Source organism: Phocoena phocoena, chromosome 3 (assembly GCF_963924675.1).
Source record: "Phocoena phocoena chromosome 3, mPhoPho1.1, whole genome shotgun sequence".
Classification (NCBI taxonomy): Eukaryota; Metazoa; Chordata; class Mammalia; order Artiodactyla; family Phocoenidae; genus Phocoena; species Phocoena phocoena.
In genome coordinates, this window is record NC_089221.1 from 114,576,737 (window position 1) to 114,595,246 (window position 18,510).

Here is an 18,510-nt window from a genome sequence, read left to right on the forward strand (position 1 = left end):
CAGATAGCTGTTCAATATCTCGCTTCAATTCTTTGGGATATATACCCAGAATTGGAATTGCTGGATCAGATGGTAATTCTAGTTTTAATTTTCTGAGGAACTGCCATACTGGTTTTCATCGTAGCTGTACCATTTTACTTTCACAACAAGAGCACACAAGTATTCCAATTTCTCTATATCCTAGTGAACACTTGTTATTTCTGTTTTTTTTTTTTATAGTAGCCATTCTAATACAGGTAAGGTAGTATCACATTTGGTTTTGATTTGCATTTCCCTAAAGATTAGTGATGCTGAGCATCTTTGCATATGCTGGTTGGCTTGTATATTTTTGAAAAAATGTCTACGCACATCCTTTGAACATCTTTTAATAGAGTTATTTGGTTTTTTGTTGTTAAGTTGTATGAGTTCTTAATATATTCTGGATATTAACCCTTTATTAATTATATGGTTTGCAAATATTTTCTCCCATTTCTGGGTTGCCTTTTCATTCTGTTAATTGTGTTCTTTGATGCACAGAAGTTTGTTTGTTTGTTTGTTTTTACTTCACGATTCCATTTATATATCATTTTTTAAAACATCTTTATTGGAGTATAATTGCTTTACAATGGTGTGCTAGTTTCTGCTTTTTAACAAAGTGAATCAGCTATACATATACATATATCTCCTCCCTCTTGCGTTTCCCTCCCACCCTCCCTATCCCACCCCTCTAGGTGGTCACAAAGCACCCAGCTGATCTATGCTATGTGGCTGCTTCCCACTAGCTATCTATTTTACATTTGGTGGTGTATATATGTCCATGCCACTCTCTCACTTCGTCCCAGCTTACCCTTCCTCCTCCCCGTGTCCTCAAGTCCAGTCTCTACATCTGCGTCTTTATTCCTGTCCTGCCCCTAGGTTCTTCAAAACCTTTTTTTTTTCAGATTCCATATATATTTGTTAGCATACGGTATTTGTTTTTCTCTTTCTGACTTACTTTACTCTGTATAACAGACTCTAGGTCCAACCACCTCACTACAAATGACTCAGTTTTGTTTCTTTTTATGGCTGAGTAATATTCCATTGTATATATGTGCCACATCTTCTTTATCCTTTCATCTGTCGATGGACACTTAGGTAGCTTCCATGTCCTGGCTATTGTAAATAGAGCTGCAATGAACATTGTGGTACATGACTCTTTTTGGTTTTCTCAGGGTATATGCCCAGTAGTGGGATTGCTGGGTCATATGGTAGTTCTATTTTTAGTTTTTTAAGGAACCTCCATACTGTTCTCCATAGTGGGTGTATCAATTTACTTTCCCACCAAGAGTGCAAGAGTGTTCCCTTTTCTCCACACCCTCTCCAGCATTTATTGTTGGTATATTTTTTTTTTTAATTAATTATTTATTTATTTATTTTGGGCTGTGTTGGGTCTTCGTTTCTGTGCGAGGGCTTTCTCTAGTTGCGGAGAGCGGGGGCCACTCTTCATCGCGGTGCGCGGGCCTCTCACTATCGTGGCCTCTCTTGTTGCGGAGCACAGGCTCCAGACGCGCAGGCTCAGTAGTTGTGGCGCACGGGCTCAGCCGCTCTGCGGCATGTGGGATCTTCCCAGACCAGGGCTCGAACCCGTGTCCCCTGCATTAGCAGGCAGACTCTCAACCACTGCGCCACCAGGGAAGCCCCTATTGTTGGTATATTTTTTGATGATGGCCATTCTGACTGGTGTGAGGTGATACCTCATTGTAGTTTTGATTTGTATTTCTCCGATGATTAGTGACGTTGAGCATCCTTTCATGTGTTTGTTGGCAATCCGTATATCTTCTTTGGAGAAATGTCTATTTAGGTCTTCTGCCCATTTTTGGATTGGGTTGTTTGTTTTTTTGATATTGAGCTGCATGAGCTGCTTGTAAATTTTGGAGATTAATCCTAATTTTGATGTAGTCCAATTTACTTTTGTTGTTCATGCCTTTGGTATCATATCCAAGAAATCCTTGCCAAATACCACATCATGAAGCTTTTCCCCTATGTTTTCTTCTAACGGTTTTATAGTTTCAAGTCTTAGGTTTAGGTCTTTGACCCATTTTGTGGGGTAACACACACTTCTATATTTAATATTATCATGTGACATAGTTCTCTGAGGCCTGAGGCAGCCAGGCCTCACCTGGTCACTTACGCATGGAGTCATGGTTACCCTGATAAGCTACATTTCCCAGGATCGTTCTTCTCTAGCTACAACCTCCTGTAAAATCCCTGTCACCATTCTTTTTTTTTTTTAATGAAATTTGTTTTTACATTTTTATTTTTATTTTTTGGCCACGTGGCTTGTGAGATTTTAGTTTCCCCACCAGGGCTCTAACCCGGGGCCCCAGCAGTGGAAGCTCAGAGTCCCAATCCCTGGACCACCAGGGAATTCCCTCCCTGACACCATTTTGGGAGTACCAGCAGGGCCCACATGTGAGCTCACAGGCAAACTTGGTCAGCCACTGTAGTTAAGTGCCCTTTCAAAAGGGCATCAACTGGGCATCATCAAGTCCAGTGAATATCACTGCCTTGTCCAGACCTAAATCATCTCTCAACCATTGACACTCCTGCCAGGCATGCCTCTACTTTTCATTAAGCACTGCCATTTCCCATAATCCACTGCTGCCACTGCCACCAACTCGTGTGGGGACTGCCAACGCCATCCTGGAGCTGGGTGCCAGAGCTGTGTGGGAGATTAGATTGACGTGCGGGCACGTGTCTACCTCTCTATGGTGGTACATTGTCCTAAAGGGGCTACCCAGCTTGGATTTTGTTTTTTGTTTTACTTTAGCAATATAGAACTTTCAGCATTTGCTGCCCATGTCCTCTGTCCCTAAAACCAGACATGAATGCATGGGGGTAAAGCTAAGCTTGTGACATCCAGTGGCAGGGCAGCCACCATGCCATGCTCAGACCCAGCTCCAGTAACAAAGCTTTGTAACAGGCTGAAGCTGGTGGAACCTAGCTCCTCTTTCCCTTGGGATGAGTACTTTCCCATCATGGTCCCCAGTCCCTCATGCACGTGGACTTTTGTCTCTCTGCCTTTCAGTACTCCAGCTTAGCGTTGCCCTAAAACCCCCCACCTGAATTCTATTAGAACAGTCGTGAGCTCAGGAGAGCAGCTTCCCTGCCATGCTGAGGCTTCGCTGTGAATTATTCATGGCACTGAATAAAGCTCCAGTGTAGGGTGTTCCCAAGCAGGTACATAAATCTCATCTATGAAGAATCTCTATGCTTTACTTAAAAGGGATATTTATCATATACCATGCAATATTTATGAGTTAATTTGAATCCCACAACGGAACAAAATACAATATCTACCAGAAAACACCAGTAATCCTTCCATTATGCACCACTGTTGACACACTGTTAATTTCATTCTAATTGCACAATCTAATCACTGAAACATTAGCATCTGTATGGCAGTAATTCAAAATGTTCCAGCTGAGGGGGATGGGAAAACAATGCAAAATATGCTGGCAGTGAAACCATGAAAAACATGGAATTAGGAATTTCAGCATCTGGCTGCCAGCACCTGTGAGGTAGACAGCAGGGTTAAGTGGCACCAAAAGCCATAGAACTTTCCCCTAGTTGAAGAGAAAAATGATTTTGCTTTGTGCCTAAACCTCTCGCCGGAGTCATGAATGGGTTCTCTAAAGTTATATGGATAATTAACAGGTGCATTAGTAAAGAGGTGTTCAGTGAGGCTTTAATGAGATGATGCAAGGAGAGCACGCAGCATAGCCTGGTATTTAGCTCAGTAAATACTAGTTTAAAAAACTTTCTATTCCTTTTTAAATGTACACTGAGTGCACCCTGTTGTATGGAAGAAAGGAAATGTGCTTTGGAATCCTACAGTTGTGATCCAGTGACAGTACTTAACAAAATAGCCCCTCTTCATTTACCCTGAGAACCTCATCTTCCTCATCTATAAAATGGAGACGCCATTACCTTCAAAGAATTGGTGTGAAGATTAAGTGAGATAATACAGTGCCTAGCAGAGTGCCTAGTTCATCACCATCATCATGATCATCATCACGTAGCAGCCATAACAGATAATGTTTGTTGATCGCCAACGGTATGCCCAACACTTAGCTTAACATCCCTTCTCCAGAGCTTCTATTATATCTATTTGATAGATGAGGAAACTGAAATTCTTACAGGTTAAGTGACTTGCCCAAGGTTGCATAACTAATAAACACTCATTTTTTTAATTGAAGCCACATTAGTTTGACGCTCAGGCTCGTGAACTTAATCACTCTGCCACATTGACTTGTCCCTTTGTCGCAGGACTTTCAATGATGCTCAGTGGCTTGGGATCTGAGAATCCAGACAGAAAGGCTGACTGAAGGTAGGGATGGATGAGGCAGGAGGATGGGAGAGGGAAAAGTTAATGGTCCCAGGGAGTACTCTATTGAGATGGCTGTCTGTGAAATGACTTAGACAAGCGGGTGTGTGCATGTGTGGGTGGGGGAGAGGGATATAGAATAGATGCTAGGAAACTGACATGAAGCCAAAAGAGTAATGAACTGAGGAAATTGAGCAAGTCAGGTGATTAGAAGGCAAGATAAAGTTCCCAACTATTCACCCAAGAGGTCTCTTCTTCAAGCAGCTGTGGATCCAATGGCTTGTAAAGGCTCCTTAGTGAAAAGTGGAAACACACCCTTGTGTTATGCTGACTGGATTCTAACAGTGTGATACCTGTAGAAATGAAACCATGTCCAGAGGAGGAAAGCCATGGTAATCTCAGCATCACTCTCAATGTAAATACCTTCCTCTAAAAAATTTTAGGAGGGAAGAAAAATGCATGGTTGAGAATCTTAACAGCATAGGAAATATAGAATTGAGAGGACCAACGTCATAGAAACCCTATGAACACCCTTATAAAACTTTCACATTCATCACTACAAAATAAATCCAACTCAGTCCAATTAAAAGAATATCAGCTTTGGTTAATGCATTTAAAAATAACGTTAAAAAAATAAAAATAACGTTAACTAGTAATTTATGTGTCATGGAAAATTTTAATATTACCCTTCCTTGAGGCTTCAGAAGAATACCTGGAAATTCATTTTGCTTTGTCATAGACATATTTTTTGCTATTTGATTTTCAATCTAAATGTATAATTCCTTTTTGATGAGATGACTCAGACTTTTTGACTCCCATCCCCCTGGTCTTATTGTGGTCCCAGGGACTGAGCCCTAAGTACAAGCGCATCCATCAGTATCCTCCTAGAGATTTGTGCAACTCAGCTCTCCCTTCCAAACACATGTCAGAATGTAGCTGTGAGCCCTGGTTGATCTCCTTTAGCTTTTTCTACTCTCTCCCGAGTCTTCACCATAAAAAACCTCCATTCTACTTTGTTCTTTTCTATTCTCAAGCCCTGATTTCTGCTTTTTATGTTAACAGCTAATAGAAGTGACTCATATGCTGTCACTGAAGTTCTTATGGATGTATAAAAGCTGATGCAAGGGAAGCTCTGTACTCTAGTATTTTCAGCACAGGATATGCGTGTGGTTTGGGAAGGATTACAACCTAGTGCTTCAGAATCAGAATCAAAAGTATTTTCATATTGTTCCCTGGCAAAAAGTTTCCTTCCAAATTCAGATTTAAGCATATCCAGTGAACTCTCCCTCAGATAAAGCCATGAAGGTCATTTCTATCCAGTTGTCTTTCTGTGGAACCTCACAAAGACCAGAAACAAGCTCTTCGTTAGAACTGTGCATGACATGGTACTGTTAACACACCCAAAAGATGGAAAGAGCATTTCAAAAATGTCATTTAGTGCCAATTGAGGCAATGAGAATGGATGTTAGCCTGAATATTAACTAAAACTGTTTTGGTGACGACCAGCGTTGGCAAGAGTGTATTAAAACGGGCACTGATACACAACCAGCGAGATCGTAAGTTGGTGTGTACCACCCTCCTGAAAAGAGACTTGGCGGTATGTTCTAAGAGCTTTTAGTGTTAGATTTCATATCCACAGCAACTTCTAACTTAATTTTAGATTCTTATGTTTATCTCTTTTGGGGAGAGACAGCACTGGCATTGGCACGGCCTATAGAGAGTGATTTTTTTTTTTTAACCATAAAATTGGCCCTGTGAGTCTACTTCAGTCTGTGAGAGCTGGAATGATGTGAGTCTGTCCTAAGAGGCAGCTCTCCTTCGGAGAGTCCAGCAAAATCAGGCATCTGGACCTATGAGACTGAAGGCCAGCCCCTGGACTGTGGTTAATTGAACAGACTGAGTTCCCTGGGGAGACCTCTTGACAGCGATGCCATTGACAATTGTCTGCAACGCCTTGACCAGCTACTTCCTGGTCATACAAACCGTGACAGAGAACATAGATATAATTTACTCTGAGAAGAAACTCAGAGGACGATGTGCCTCAGTGCTAGAATGGGAAGAAATGGTCCCAGAGAGCAAAACAGAAGTCTGAGCAAAGGTGAAGGGCAGCAGTAGACATCAAATGCATTTTAATGTCATCGATAGTTTTGAGCCTTGAATGAATAACTTAGGTACAGGTGACAACAGAAGTGACTCAAGAATCCTAAGGCAGTCAACCTGTTGAAATAAGGACGATTTTAGAAAAACGAACTGTGACAGGTTTTGGAATCACTTCTTGTCCATTACTGAGGTTGGGGTTGTGAGGAACAGAAGAAGACAGCAGTAGATATTAGTGAAAAAGGAAGAAACTTCAAGGACACATGAGGTAGGGTCTCCTGGTTGTCAGGGAAACAACGATGAAGCCTACTTTCTCTAGATTACTTTTTAAGTTGAAAATAGAGATGCTAGCATTTTTTCAGAAAGCAAATAAATGGTTTTTGTCATTTCAGTGAGTATTAAAGTGTGTAGTACTTTGAGTTACTAATAAAAATGACAATTGGTGTATTACTTATTCAAACGCCAAAAGGATGGTGTGTGAAGTAAACTATGAACACTATACCAAGCATCATCAAGATGTATAGAAATGCATATGCTTTCAAATCTACAAGTTATAAAGCAAGCTTATCATCATAAACGTTATAGCAATGAAATAATGGCTCTAATTTAGCTAAACCTATTGAGTGAATATTGTAAAATTCCTAAATGGTATAGTTTGAAGAAAACAAGCTGACAGGAACCTTGATATATTGAATCTAAACCACATAATTTATCAGTTAAGATGATTTTAAATGCAGGAAATAGTAACTCCAGCTGGCTTTTAAAATAAGAGAAATGCTGCTCTGGCATAAAAGCAAGTCAAGAGGCAAGGCAGGATTTGGGGCTGATGGAGTTGGGGGTTCAGCCATATCATGGTGGAGCCATGGGGTTTTCATCTGTGTGGACTGCCATGCACAGGAAAATGTCTTCACCTCTCCAGTTTGTTTTCTTGTTTGTAATACCACAGCTGCAACACTCTGCATTTTCTTGCTCAGGTAGGTCTTTCTGCTTCCAGATGAACTCCAAGAGAGCTCCAGGCCTTTGATTTCCCAGGACGCAGGTCCAGATGGCAGCTCCCACAGCAGCCAATTCAACCTGGTCCTTGGCACCTCCAGTGCCTGCGTCCCCACCACTTTTGACCTGGGGTAAGGGTCATGGCCAGGTGGTGGTGAATTCTCGGTTGTCTTGACCTCCAAGCAAGGAGCAGAGCAGCCTCTCAGCCTGTCAATCACGTAGTTCTCTTTTGGGTTAAAGGTAGGCGCTTGTATTGTAAATAGAACCAATAGGATGTGTGTATATATATGGAGGGAGAGAGATTAATTTTAACCAGTCTTCTCACGCAGCTGTGGAGGCTCCAAGTGGAAAATCTGCAGGGTAGACTGGCAGGCTGGAGACTCGGGAAGGAGCTGATACTGGATTTTGGAGCCTGAAGCAGTCTGGAGGCAGGATTTTCTCTTCCTCAGGGGACCTCCTTCTTTTTTCTCCTAAAGCCTTCGACTAATTGTATCAGACCCACCCACGTTATCTTAGGTAAGCTGCTTTACCCAGTCTGCTGGTTTCAGTGTTAACCTCATCTAAAAATACCTTCACAGCAACATTTAGACTAATGTTTGATCAATATCTAGGTATCGTGGCCTAGGCAAGTTGACACATACAATTAACCATCACAGCTCCCATGCTGAAAAGTGGTCCAGCAGAGGCAAGGTGTTCCTGGGGGCCAGGCAGATAAAGGGGTAGAGCTGGTAGTCCACTGACCCCGCCTGAAACATCAGGATCACACCTGGCTACAGAGAGTAAAACCGCAGACTGGACAGCACTCCATGCCTCCAGCTGCTGTGTCTTATCTCTCCCATGACACCAAGAACACACCGAGCCTTGGAAGGAGCCCATGCAAGTGAGGATCCTTGGTGCCGAAATTTCATTATCTTCGCGGTAAGTGTATTTCTGCCTTTGGCTAAGAGACAATTATGTTTTTAAATTCCCAAGCCAAACCATTATTAATAGTAAAGAAGGAATGGGTTAATAATCATAACACTTTCTGTTTAGAAAGGAGAAAATGAAAACATTGTGCAATGGTCCCTAGTATTGGTGTATCCTGCTGCTCGACAAAACTGGTAGGAACCTTCTGCCCTGGGAATAGAATGAATCTTTGGCCAGCCAACTTGACGTTCCTTGATTCTACTACCTGGTATGGTACTTCTCTTGTTCCAGTTTCCTCCATGGCTACTCCTGACATGTGTGCTGGGGGATGATTTGTGCTCCTCTGGGGGATGCATAGTTTCTGCAGTCCACTTCCCAATATGACACATTCCAAGGTCAAGGGGTTGCTTAGAAATTAGGTTTGTAGGCTATGGTCAGCCAGGCTGGGGCTTTCTTTAGCCATAGAGGTCCCTTCTAAGCTCAGCAGTTTCCAGTCTATTTGGTTCTAGGAACATAGAAGACTAGGCCAAGCTGGAGGTGACTGTGGTCTAACACAAGACTCTGTGCCGTGTACTTATATCGATGAGGATGTTTTGGCTGCAAGTAACAACAACAAACAGTAAAGGTGGCTTAAATCTGTAAGGATATTTCTTGTTTACAAAAAACGACGAGAAATCTGGAGATAAGTGATTCCAGGGTTGATTCAGAGGACTAGCAATGTCAGGGCTCTGGGTCTACACCCTGCAATGCTCTTGGCCTTTCGCTAAGAGTAACAGGGGATTACTGAAGCTTTAAGCAACATATTCTTAAGTAATATTCCAGGCAGGCTGTAGGGCAGGGATAGCAAAGGGGACCTTCCTCTTGCAATATTCTTTCTTTTATTATGAAGGAGAAGGCCCCCCAGCAGATGTCCCCTTAGTCTCACTGGCCACATTGGGTCACATACCCCCATCCAGTGCAATCCCTGATGGAGGTGACTGGCATTACCTGGCCAGCTTAAACAGCTCACCCCAGGGAGGTGAAAATGCCGGTCTTCCCTGAGGCCACTGCTGCCTACCTGCTGCCTACAGGATAAGTAAGACGAGGGGTGGCTGAGGGAAGGGCGTCTACCACAGATATGTAGAAAGAGAAACACCTGAAGACTGGAGAAGGTGGTGCCCAGAAAATGTCGAGTATTTGTGGAATCCTTTTGGAGACATACTAAGGAAGGGTGTAAGACCTGCATGAAGTTCCTTCTCCACTGGTTCAGGGGCCATAGCATGAGATACAGACAACAGAGAACAATAACAACCCAGCACAACAGGGGAAGGGTAGAGCAAAGGAATGGAGAATCGAGGAGTGAAAATGGCAAAGGAAAGGGGAAATTGGAGAGCACAGAGAGGCAGAAAGGAGCCTTTTTTTTTTTTTTTTAAAGATTTTCATAGTGAAGAGGTTATGAAGGTTTTCAGCATTTTCTTCTGGGAAAGAGAGGGTACGTGGAAAAAGACTCATGCTGTGGACAGGGGTCAGTCCAGGTCTTAGGGGATCTGAACCTTATACAATTTGAAGGGTCTTCTTTAAGAAAAAGAAAAAATTCTAAGTATAAAATTAGCTAAAAAGTGAATATTTAGAATGAGGAAAGAGATCTAAATAAACTACGAATTTAAAAAATATGACAAAAACCAGAAAATGACATTATTTTTATTAACTGGCTGACACACCTCTTGAATAATTTTTCCTTCCGTTTTTGCCTGTATGTACCTCTTCATACTGCTGATGATTTTGTAATATATTTCATAGCTAGCTTAGGAAGGTAATTCAGTCTTCTAGCATAGTTGGTTAAAAAAAGATATTTTTTATTATAGTTAGAATACGTAAAACATGTGACATCACACACAGATGTCCTCACTGCTTGTTGCACTGCTTCAGGCTGGTGCCCTACAAATGCAGGCAGTCAGTTAAATTCTGTTTCACACGATTCCGTGCAGAAAAGGGAAAAATGTGTACGGTGTAACTGTCATTGCGTTCCTGACCGTTTTGACAAGGTGTCGATGAGAACCAAATTCTCCACTTAGAATTTTACACATCTAATGAAGTTTCCCTGACTTGGCTTCTGGCTCTGTATTTTAAACCTTGTTCCTCCTCCCTATTCACATACTTGCAGTGCCAGGCCCTTGAAGCATGTGTCTGGGCTGGCAGCCTCACCTTCGCTGTCATGGGACCAGGTGAGTGAGCACAGCAGCCGTGTACCTGGATAGTATTCTTCCACCAGATGGCTAGCAGTGACTGCGCACCTCCCATAAACATATCCCACTAGACCCAAACTAAATGTGTTCGGAAGTCCACTTCTCCTGAGCCAGATCCCAAAGAAATTGTCACAGCTACTCCAGCACCATCCGACAAGAGGAAAGTGACAGAAGGGAAGTTGGCATGGGAAGGGATAGTCTCAACTGTCTATGGTTCAAATAGCTGATTTTTCAAATTTCACAGAAACATATGACAATGTGTAGAGATTACTAGATCCCTCCCAGGACCTAAATCATAAGCTTCCTTTGCTTTGGGTAAAACTACCTCTGTCTGGAGGGAACAGAGGGTATTGATGGGAAGATGGGGGTCACTAATAAATAATTTCATCTTCTTAGTGTTTATTCCACGGCCCACCATGCAAGTCTTGCCACCAGATTCCTGACTCAAGTGCCCCTCTGTGACCAAGGCAAGATACCAGGCTGCTGACCTTTGTTGTCACCTCAGGATAAAATGCGTTCCTTCTTCACACATGTGGTAAACTCACCCTTCAAGGCTGCAATTCCAACTCCATGAAGTGTTTCCTGATCTCCAGAGCAAAGTTGCTTTCTCTTCCCTTCCTTTAATTCATCACTGTACCCCTTCCAGCCTCTCCTAAAACACTTTTGGAAATCGTTCACATAGACTTTGGGCTCCTTCACTTTCACAAGGTATTTGAAGGCATCACTACTTAGGCAATCACTATCCCAGTGCTTAGTCCGGTACCCAGCATAGTAGAGGCAGCCCTGGAGATATGTTTTGAAAACAAGTTTGGAGAGAGTGCACTGATGTTAATATAAATAATAATATCTTCATCATTAATAACATCAATAATAATAGCAGATAGGAATTTTGAGCATTTACAATGTGGTAAGTGGTAATACCACTTCACATAGTTATTTTCCCATTTACACAATAGCCCTATAGAGTAGGTACACTTATCATTCCTACTTTATAGAGCTCAGAAAATTGAGGTAGTCACACAGCTGGTAAGAAGCCAGAATTCCAACCTAGGTTTGTATAACTCACCAAGCCCATAAATAACAAATTCACCTTCCGTGTGGATATCACAAGGCCGACCCCATAAAGATTATATGGTGCAGGATAGTCAAATCTATTCTCTTCTAGTCATAGCTGATGGAGATGATCAGGACACTTGTCATCGACTTTGGAAGTAATGTCTGCATCCATTTCCAGGAGCTACTCTCATATCACTGGAGGAGGGACGAGAGCTGAAACCTACTTTTCTCCCTGCATCTACTCCATCCCCTCAGTTGAGAGGAGAGGTAGGCATTGCAGAGAGGGGAGGGCACTTGCTCAGGTTTACAAAAGGAACTTGTTTGTCTGGGTCAACGACCTCCACCTTCCATTCAGTGGTCTTTGATCTACAACATGACCACTAACCTCATATCTGGTAATCGACTCTTTGTCTTGGGATATGACTCCTTAAAAGAAATTCCCAGTGAGTCAGTATGATTTAGATAAGCTATCACAGCTGATTGAGAAGTTAGGTCTTTCTGTAGAGAGCTACGTGCAGCATTTCTTCCAAGGGCCTTTTTACCCTACAGTTCATCTAAATATGTTATACATACCCCTAGTAGATATAACTGTACAAACATATCAACTCTGAATTATAATTTGGCCTCTTGCTCTTTCCTTTTTCAATTTTATGGTGATTCATACTCAGCCAGTCACGTTAGATCTACCAATGGCAGAAACTAATATATTATGAGTGTTGAAAAGTGAACTTGGAAGACAGAATTTGCTTCCCAGAGTTCTCCAACCTAATTTACATCAGAAAAAATATCAAATCAATTTTGGCCAGAATGGAATGAAAAACACCTAACCTGAACTGATGTGTAATAAATGCCTCTCTGGAGCCTCAAGTTGTCTGTCACTAGAGATGAAAATGTGTGTGAGCAAACTCAAAAGTCAAGCCATGGTGGCAGCCTTCACTGCACCTGTGCCTTTAAGGCTGGCCTTCCTCCCAGTTCCCTGTGTGACTCCCTAAGACCTCTTTGGGCACTGCTTGCTCACCACCCCACTGAACCCTGCTGCTACCCCCAAGATTCTAGTCTTTCCTTTTTCAGACTCAAGCAAGTCACCTTTTCTCTATCACTGAGTTCATATTTCACAGTTCTCTTACTCTTCTCATCTCAAGGCATTTTCCATTCCTCCATCACATCCTAAGAGGCCCATTGAGAGCGTACTTACAACCAAAGAAGTGAGATTAGAAGCAGTCACACAAGCTAGATGAAAGACCACTGGGTAGAGAGTAGACACTTGAGTCCTTGACCTAGACCTACGATGAATTCCTTTGGTAATGCTAAACAAGTCCCCTTGCTAGTCCCTTAAAATTATCAAGATAAATGTTCTTTCAGAATCTCCTGCGGGCAAATAACATGTTAGCAAACAGAGTCAATCAGGTTTCAGAAATTCACACTCTATTTGAAGCCCACATGTTGCCTGTAGATCTGAGGAGCCCTCCAGCCTCAAATTTGCACATCCCACCTTTGAGCTCTAGACCTTTCTATTGCCAAATCCTAATGCCTCCATCCCTTCTTCTCTGAACGCTGATTCCTCCTGGTTCTTGTCAGCAGGTACTAATGTCTTACTTCTGCCTAATAACAAAGTTGCATTCAGTAGGGGCCTTTAGTTCACTTCAGTGCAGCCTGCATTGGAGGTCCTTAAAGGCCACAGTGTGACCCTGGACAATGAGAAAGATATTCTGACACTAGTTTGGTAACACAGCAGGTATCAACAAGTGTTGGGTGAGCTGAACTGAATTGCATGGTGTGTCTTTTAGTACCTTCCAAGTCAGTCTTTGGCTATTCCACCATCCTGCTGCAGATGGAAAGATAAGATATAGAACAAAAAGCAGACTATGCCTAGACATCACCTCAGGAAGGCAACAAGCCCCTCCCTCTGATCTGTGGAACCCTCGGCAAGGGAAAGCATTATAACATGTATCCTGCACCTACCACTTTCCAGAAAGTGTTAAGTGCTTTCCAGTGCTGATCGTGCTCAGCTTTCTAATAGGACAGACCATCCTGTGGATTCCAGTGATACCACTGATTCGCAGGTGAAGGTGAGGCTTTGAGCTCTTGTGTAGCAGTGGAGATCTCATAAAATCATCCGCTTCTCTCCCTCCTCCCTGTGCTGCTTTAGTTTGTTTATCCATCCGTCTATTGAAGGGCATCGTGTTTCCTGCTTTGTGCTTATGAATGAAGCTGCCATAGACATTCATTTGCAGGCTTTTGTGTGGACATGCGATTTTTTTTTAAACATCTTTATTGGAGTATAATTGCATTACATCGCTGTGTTAGTTTCCGCTGTATGACAAAATGAATCAACTATACGTATACATATATCTCCATATCCCCTCCCTCTTGCATCTCCCTCCCACCCTCCCTGTCCCATCCCTCTGGGTGGTCACAAAGCACGGAGCTGATCTCTCTGAGCTATGCAGCTGCTTCCCACTAGCTATCTGTTTTGCATTTGGTAGTGTATATATGTCAGTGCCACTCTATCACTTCATCCCAGCTTACCATTCCCCCTCCCTGTGTCCTCAAGTCCATTCTCTACATCTGCGTCTTTATTCCTGGCCTGTCCCTAGGTTCTTCAGAACCATTTTTTTTTAATCCATATATATGTGTTAGCATACGGTATTCGTTTTTCTCTTTCTGACCTACTTCACTCTGTATGACAGACTCTAGGTCCATCCACCTCACTACAAATAACTCAATTTCATTTCTTTTAATGACTGAGTGAAATTTCATTTCTTTTAATATTCCATTGTATATATGTGCCACATCTTCTTTAAACGTTCATCTGTCAATGAACACTTAGGTTGCTTCCATATCCTGGCTATTGTAAATAGTGCTGCAATGAACATTGTGGTACATGACTCTTTTTGAACTACAGTTTTCTCAGGGTATATGCCCAGTAGTGGGATTGCTGGGTCATATGGTAGTTCTGTTTTTAGTTTTTTAAGAAACCTCCATACTGTTCTCCATAGAGGTTGTATCAATTTACACTCCCACCAACAGTGCAAGAGGTTCCCTTTTCTCTACATCCTCTCCCGTGTTTATTGTTTGTAGATTTTTTTGATGATGGCCCTTATGATTGGTGTGAGGTGATACCTCATTGTAGTTTTGATTTGCATTACTCTAATGATTAGTGATGTTGAGCATCCTTTCATGTGTTTGCTGGCAATCTATATATCTTCTTTGGAGAAATATCTATTTAGATCTTCTGCCCATTTTTGGATTGGGTTGTTTGTTTTTCTGATATTGAGCTACATGAGCTCCTTGTATATTTTGGAGATTAATCCTTTCTCAGTTGCTTCATTTGCAAATATTTTCTTCCATTCTGAGCGTTGTCTTTTTGTCTTGTTTATGGTTTCCTTTGCTGTGCAAAAGATTTTAAGTTTCATTAGGTCCCACTTGCTTATTTTTGTTTTTATTTCCATTTCTCTAGGAGGTGGGTCAAAAAGGATCTTGCTGTGATTTATGTCATAGAGTGTTCTGCCTTTGTTTTCCTCTGATAGTTTTATACTGTCTGGCCTTACATTTAGGTCTCTAATCCATTTTGAGTTTATTTTTGTGTATGGTGTTAAGGAGTGTTCTAATTTCATTCTTTTACATGCAGCTGTCCAGTTTTCCCAGCACCACTTATTGAAGAGGCTGTCTTTTCTCCATTGTCTATTCTTGCCTCCTTTATCAAAAATAAGGTGACCATATGTTCATGGGTTTATCTCTGGGCTTTCTATCCTGTTCCATTGATCTGTATTTCTGTTTTAGTGCCAGTACCATACTGTCTTCATTACTGAAGCTTTGTAGTATAGTCTGAAGTACAGGAGCATGATTCCTCCAGCTCCGTTTTTTTTTTTTCTCAAGATTGCTTTGGCTATTCGGGGTCTTTTGTATTTCCATACAAATTGTGAATTTTTTTGTTCTAGTTCTGTGAAAAATGCCATTGGTAGTTTGACAGGGATTGCATTGAAACTGTAGATGGAGTAGTATAGTCATTTTCACAATGTTGATTTTTCCAATCCAAGAACATGGTACATCGCTCCATCTGTTTGTATCATCGTTAACATCTTTCATCAGTGTCCTATAGTTTTATGCATACAGGTCTTTTGTCTCCTTAGGTAGGTTTATTCCTAGGTATTTTGTTCTTTTTGTTGCAGTGGTAAATTGGAGTGTTTCCTTAATTTCTCTATCAGATTTTTCATCATCAGTGTACAGGAATGGAAGAGATTTCTGTGCATTAATTTTATATCCTACTACTTTACCAAATTCATTGATTAGCTGTGGTAGTTTTCTGGTAGCATCTTTAGGATTCTCTATGTATAGTGTCACGTCATCTGCAAACAGTGACAGTTTTACTTCTTCTTTTCCAATTTGGATTCCTTTTATTTCTTTTTCATCTCTGATTGCTGTGACTAAAACTTCCAGAGTTATGTTGAGTAATAGTGGTGAGAGTGGGCAACCTTGTCTTGTTCCTGATCTTAGTGGAAATGCTTTCAGTTTTTCACCATTGAGGACGATGTTGTCTGTGGGTTTGTCATATATGGCCTTTATTATGTTGAGGTAAGTTCCCACTATGCCTACTTTCTGGAGGTTTTTTATCATAAATGGGTGTTGAATTTTGTCAAAAGCTTTCTCTGCATCAATTGAGATGATCGTATGGTTTTTATCCTTCAGCTTGTTAATATGGTGTGTCACATTGATTGATTTGCGTATATTGAAGAATCCTTGCATTCCTGGGATAAACCCCACTTGATCATGGTGTATGATCCTTTTAATGTGCTGTTGGATTCTGTTTGCTTGTATTTTGTTAAGGATTTTTGCATCCATTTTCATCAGAGATATTAGTGTGTAGGTTTCTTTCTTTGTGACATCTTCATCTGGTTTTAGTATCAGGGTTATGGTGGCCTCGTAAAATGAGTTTGGGAGTGTTCCTGCCTGTGCTATATTTCGGAAGAGTTTGAGAAGGATAGATGTTAGCACTTCTCTAAATCTTTGATAGAATTTACCTGTGAAGCCATCTGGTCCTGGGCTTTTGTTTGTTGGAAGATTTTTAATCACCATTTCAATTTCAGTGCTTGTGACTTGTCTGTTTATATTTTCTATTTCTTCCTGGTTCAGTCTTGGAAGGTCATGCTTTTCTAAGAATGTGTCCATTTCTTCCAGGTTGTCCATTTTATTGGCATATAGTTGCTGTAGTAATCTCTCATGATCCTTTGTATTTCTGCAGTGTCAGTTGGTACTTCTCCTTTTTCATTTCTAATTCTATTGATTTGAGTTTTCTCCCTTTTTTTTCTCGATGAGTCTGGCTAATGGTTTCTCAATTTTGTTTATCTTCTCAAAGAACCAGCTTTTAGTTTCATTGATCTCTGCTATTGTTTCCTTCATCTCTTTTTCATTTATTTCTTATCTGATCTTTATGATTTCTTTCCTTCTTCTAACTTTGGGGGTTTTTTGTTCTTCTTTCTCTAATTGCTTTAGGTGTAAGGTTAAGTTGTTTATTTGAGACGTTTCTTGAGGTAGGATTGCATTGCTATAAACTTCCCTCTTAGAACTGCTTTTGCTGCATCCCATAGTTTTTGGATCATCGAGTTTTCATTGTCATTTCTTTCTAGGTATTTTTTGATTTCCTCTTTGATTTCTTCAGTGATCTCTTGGTTATTTAGTAGTGTGTTGTTTAACCTCCATGTGTTAGTATTTTTTACAGTTCTTTTCCTGTAATTGATATCTAGTCTCATAGCATTGTGGTCGGAAAAGATACTTGACATGATTTCAATTTTCTTAAATTTACCAAGGCTTGATTTGTGACCCAAGGTATGATCTATCCTGGAGAATGTTCCATGAGCACTTGAGAAGAAAGTGTATTCTCTTGCTTTTGGATGGAATGTGCTATAAATATCTGTTAAGTCCATTTTGTTTAATGTGTCATTTAAAGCTTGTGTTTTCTTACTTATTTTCATTTTTGTTGATTTTCCCATTGGTGAAAGTGGGGTGTTAAAGTCCCTTACTCTTATTGTGTTACTGTCAATTTCCCCTTTATGGCTGTTAGCATTTGTCTTATGTATTGAGGTGCTCCTATGTTGGGTGCATAAATATTTACAATTGTTATATCTTCTTCTTGGGCTGATGTAGTGTCCTTCTTTGTCTCTTGTAATAGTCTTTATTTTGAAGTCTATTTTGTCTGATATGAGAATTGCTACTCTAGCTTTCTTTTGATTTCCATTTGCATGGAATATCTTTTTCCCTCCCCTCACTTTCAGTCTGTATGTGTCCCTGGGTCTGAAGTGGGTCTCTTGTAGACAGCATATATGGGTCTTCTTTTTATATCCATTCAGCCAGTCTATGTCTTTTGGTTGGAACATTTAATCCATTTGCTTTTAAGGTAATTTTCTATATGTATGTTCCTATTACCATTTTCTTAATTCTTTTGGGTTTGTTATTATAAGTCTTTTCCTTCTCTTGTGTTTCCTGCCTAGAGAAGTTCCCTTAGCATTTGTTGCAAAGCTGGTTTGGTGGTGCTGAATTCTCTTAGCTTTTGCCTGTCTGTAAAGTTTTTAATTTCTGCATCAAATCTAAATGAGATCCTTGCTGGGTAGGGTACTCTTGGTTGTAGGTTTTTCCCTTTCATCACTTTAAATATGTCCTGCCACTCCCTTCTGGCTTGCAGAGTTTCTGCTGGTAGATCCGCTGTTAACCTTATAGGGATTCCCTTGTATGTTATTTGTTGCTTTTCCCTTGCTGCTTTTAATATGTTTTCTTTGTATTTAATTTTTGATCGTTTGATTAATATGTGTCTTAAGGTGTTTCTACTTGGATTTATCTCTGTGCTTCCTGGATTTAATTGACTATTTCCTTTCCCATATTAGGGAAGTTTTC